Raw genomic sequence first — 4,342 nt, 5'->3', positions numbered from 1 at the left:
TGAATCCAAACAGTTGTGACTTAGACATCGACAAAGGGATATATATATAAGTGAAGACTGAATGCAAATATGCATTGGTCTGTCATTTGTCAATGCAAAAATGCAATATTGCCAAATACAAGCAAAAGTGAACCAGAGTGTAAATTTACCCTGAATTGGGATTTACCCTCCATTTGCATTGTTTCAAAACACAGCCTAAGGTGCCCGTTCGTTTTGGATATAAAAGAATCAAATCATGCTTCACCCGCACTTGAATCCAAACAGTTATGACTTAGACCTCGACAAAGGGATATATATAGCGAAGACTGAAGAGTACCGCGGTGGAGCTATCACTTGAATCCTGACTGCCCAAATGACGGATTAAATGCAGACTGAACTACAAACGAATATCTCATTAATTATTCTTCTAATTCTTAAATCTTCATCATGCCAAGTGAATGGTACAATCACCAAATGGGGTTTTTGTTTGAAAAACAGAACGATGCATAAACAAGGGCTGGTGTTCCTGATTTTCGGTGGTAAGATGACTTTAGTGAAACATTAAATGGTCCCAAACGACCCCTAAAAACAGCAAACGAAATACAAGACAAATCCACGATCTAATAATTTTCTGAATCAGGTTTTAAAATATCGTCAGATATAACAAAACAACGTTGCAAGAAGGCTATCCAACAAGGTTTTATACTCAAAATTAAAACTCTAACTTAAAGATTGTACTCGGAAACCTAAAAGCGAAACATTAGAAAAGCCGCAAAAGACGGGATAAGATAGTCGCCGCCTGTAACAGAAACCTTCTTCAAGGTGATTGAAGTAGAATACATTCCAGGAGAGAATATCATCCCATCAATTGACACCGTTGGTAGACTACTTGGATCTCTGCCTCATCTTTCGGCGCTTCCTCTTGAGCCTCCTCATACGCTTCTTCTTCCACTGCAAACAATTATATAATTGAAATTTAACACGGTTGCAAAACTAATGAAATTCAATAAATTCTCAGAATTATTAATATTATTAATAACAAGTCCATATACTCAAATATTTTTCATCATTGGAAACAACACAAAATAGCAATCTTTCTCACAATGTAAGCTTGCATGAAGCACAACGGAAGTTACATAGCATGAGCAGAGAAATGTTACATATGCAACTAAAATGCTGACACTAATGACATCCAAAAGCATCGTCGAGAAAGCCCCAACACCATAACAGTTCACCCCCACAATCATCTAGTGCAAAAACCCACAACCTTGTTAAGCAAACTTCAAGGTAAGATATTATTGTTCTCGGCTTCTTGCAACTATATTGGAAACCGCAATGACTGAGCAGCGGGCTGCCTAACCAATAACTTGAAATGAGAGAACGAATGCCTAGGGGGGGGGGGATAAGAATTTTCCACCTTATGGCGGGCACTAGGCGTTATTATTGGTTACACAACCCGGTACAGAGTCGTTGCTTTCAGCGAAATTGCTAAATCCAGGTTCAACATGTAGGTGAACCCAAAGCTCATTCAACGTAATCGGATTAGTCAACCAAATTCTACAACCTCTTATCCATCCATCAATTTAAATTGAAGACGAATAAGATTCCATTGCCATGATTTATGAAAATATTCCTTCAAATATATGCAAGACAAATAAAAATTTGATAGTTGAAAAAACTGAGAGAAAGCAATATGTGAATAAAAACATAAAACACAATGATAAATTTGGAGTTCAGTCCACCTCTTGTACTATTATTAGTTTTGGGGTTTTATTCACATGATTCACTCACTGCCGCCCCCGTTGAATCTCGATTCATTTCCCCACTTGACATGTTCCAACTGTATCAATTGTAGTAAAGTTTATGAGAAGCACTGAACGATAAATACCCCAAAAATATATCATAAAGCTCACATTGTGAATTAATGTTCAATGGCATCCGAACACTTCATCAGACCACCTCCTGTACTATTATTAGTATTGAGGTTTCATTTACATGATTCACTCACTACCTCCCCCCCCCCACATTGAATCTCGATTCATTCCCCCACTTGACATGCTCAAACTGTATCAATTGTAGTAAAGTTTATGAGAAGCAGCAAACAATAAAAACATCAAAAATATATCATAAAGCTCACATTGACATGTTCAATGGCATCCGAACGCTTCATCAGTTAGCCAAATTCTTTGGACAATAAGATTACACTAAAGAATGGATACAACAAAATTGTCATCAGATCCAAACACTGAAATTGAAAACCAGAACTAAAGACGAAACAATACTTCAAATCTCAGGCACGAATAAAACTCCAGATTTATTTTCTGCATCACAAAATATATTTGAGATTTCTAATGAAAAAGACGGTAAACGAGAAAAAAAAAACAAACTTTTTTGGTAGTGAAAATGCTTATACAAGCTTAGAAAAATAAGCCATACAAATCTAATATACACTTAGATATTAAATAAACAACGGATAATATTTGAAGTGTATCAGATCCGGCGAAACGAAAGATGAAAACAAGTATATTAGAAACGATGTAGACAAAACTCTAAGAGATCCTTTCTGCAGAACAGAAAAAAACGGCAATAAAGAAAAGAAAAAAGAATTTCTCAAAAAAAATAGAACGCCAGGAATTAACTATGGCATCCTGCAAATGTATTTAAGGGTCTAAAACCAACCAAATCAACAATATCATAAAACCCTAATGAAAATAATTAAAAAGGGAAGATTTCACCGCAATCAATTCACGCCAAAACATCAAAGAAAAACCCAACCTAACAGATAGAGAAATTACAACACAAAAAGAACATTTGACCAAAAACTGAGTTTACTTTCCTCATCCATGAAGGCAAACCACAAAACGGCGATGGTTGCAAAAGACAGATGCAAACGAACACATCTATATCGAATCATTCAAGAAAAATCAACATAATGTCCACAGAGAAGTTATAATAGGAAGACCTAGCCAATTAAAAACTTAATCATCTTTCTTCATCCACGAAAGGCGAGACAACCAGCAAAATAGCACACAAATATAGACAACAAAGAAGAACCAGATCGACAACAAGAAGAATTGAAGAACGAAAGAAGACCACACAAGTAGAAAGGGACTCTCACCTTAGCTCTCATCTTCGATTCAAAATTACGCTAAGGAAACTTCGCCGATTTCTTCCGATATTCGCAGGGTTGGAAGGAATGAAAACAGAGGGGATCTTTTGGTATTTATAGAGAGGAACTAGGGTTTTAAAAACTGTTGCAACCCTAATCCGGATGAATGAGGATGACCCTGTCGAAAATTAGTTTGACGTGGCTATAACGTCGTGGGAGAGTCTGAACCGTTGATATATGTCGTCTATTCCTTGAATTGGGATCTGCTCCTTACCGAGCGCGTCTCACACCGACCTCACAACCCTCATCTCTCATCAATAATAAATACGAGTATGTAAAATGTTTTCGACACGGGACACGTTGTGAGGTCAGTATGAATCTATGCTATTTAACAAATTTATAACCAATTAACTGATATTTTACTCAATTTTGCTAAAAAAAGAAGTGTTAGGGAAGAATTTAGGGACGAGAAAGGATAAAGGACGAATCAACAGGATGAGAAAGCGAAAATGGATTGGAATTTTTTGAGTAAGTATATTTTGGTCGTAGAAGGAAAATTAGTGGGAAAATCAGCCCTAATAATAATTATTAATTAATAATATTTTTTATTATTATATATTTGTTATTAGCTTCTTTTAATGGTTAACATTTTATTGATTAATTAATTAGTTATCAATTATGAATTAATATATTATATTTTATTTAATATTTTATTATATATATATATATATATATATTACAAAATAATTAATAATTTTATTTTGTATTAATAATTATTTTTAATAAATTAACATTTTATATCATTTATTTATTAAGTAAATTAATAATAAATAATTATTTAATTATTCATTAGTTACTTAATTAAATAATTATTAATTATTTTTATTGTTACTTATTAAATAATTATTAATTATTGTGAATGGGAGGTAAGGCAATATAGAGAGGCCTACTTGAAAGATGGTATATGGCTAGAATGGAGGAGGAAGGGTTACAAAATAGTAGGGATGGCAACTAAATTCAAGGTATGTATGTGGCTAAACTTGATGAGTGAACCTTCATTTGGTCACTCCAAGGTTTTCATTGGATAGGCCACTAAATTTTTTGCATCCTATTCTATTTTGTTGGGTTCACCTTGTACCTTGCGAAGTTGGATTTGATTTAACTCATGAAGTCAATGATTCATCTTCATGGTTATGGTGTATCTTAATTTTTTTTCAAGATATGTAGTTTCTGTTTTGAATGTTTTCTAAGGCA

At 34.1% G+C, this 4,342-nt stretch overlaps 1 long non-coding RNA gene across 1 annotated transcript; it reads right to left on the bottom strand.

Annotated features, from left to right (window-relative positions):
* Positions 1–580: 580 nt before the first annotated feature.
* On the bottom strand, positions 581–3,174 carry LOC148846184 (uncharacterized). Its single transcript, XR_016102221.1, has 2 exons — positions 3,098–3,174; positions 581–930 (listed from the first exon to the last, which is right to left on the bottom strand). It is a non-coding gene; the product is annotated as an uncharacterized LOC148846184 (long non-coding RNA).
* Between the last annotated feature and the right edge of the window lie 1,168 nt (positions 3,175–4,342).

This window comes from Nelumbo lutea, chromosome 7 (assembly GCF_056320005.1).
Source record: "Nelumbo lutea isolate HS-2025 chromosome 7, American lotus-T2T, whole genome shotgun sequence".
Taxonomy (NCBI): domain Eukaryota; kingdom Viridiplantae; phylum Streptophyta; class Magnoliopsida; order Proteales; family Nelumbonaceae; genus Nelumbo; species Nelumbo lutea.
Note: the sequence above shows the minus strand (reverse complement) of the source record. Positions and strands in the feature narration are given on the sequence as shown.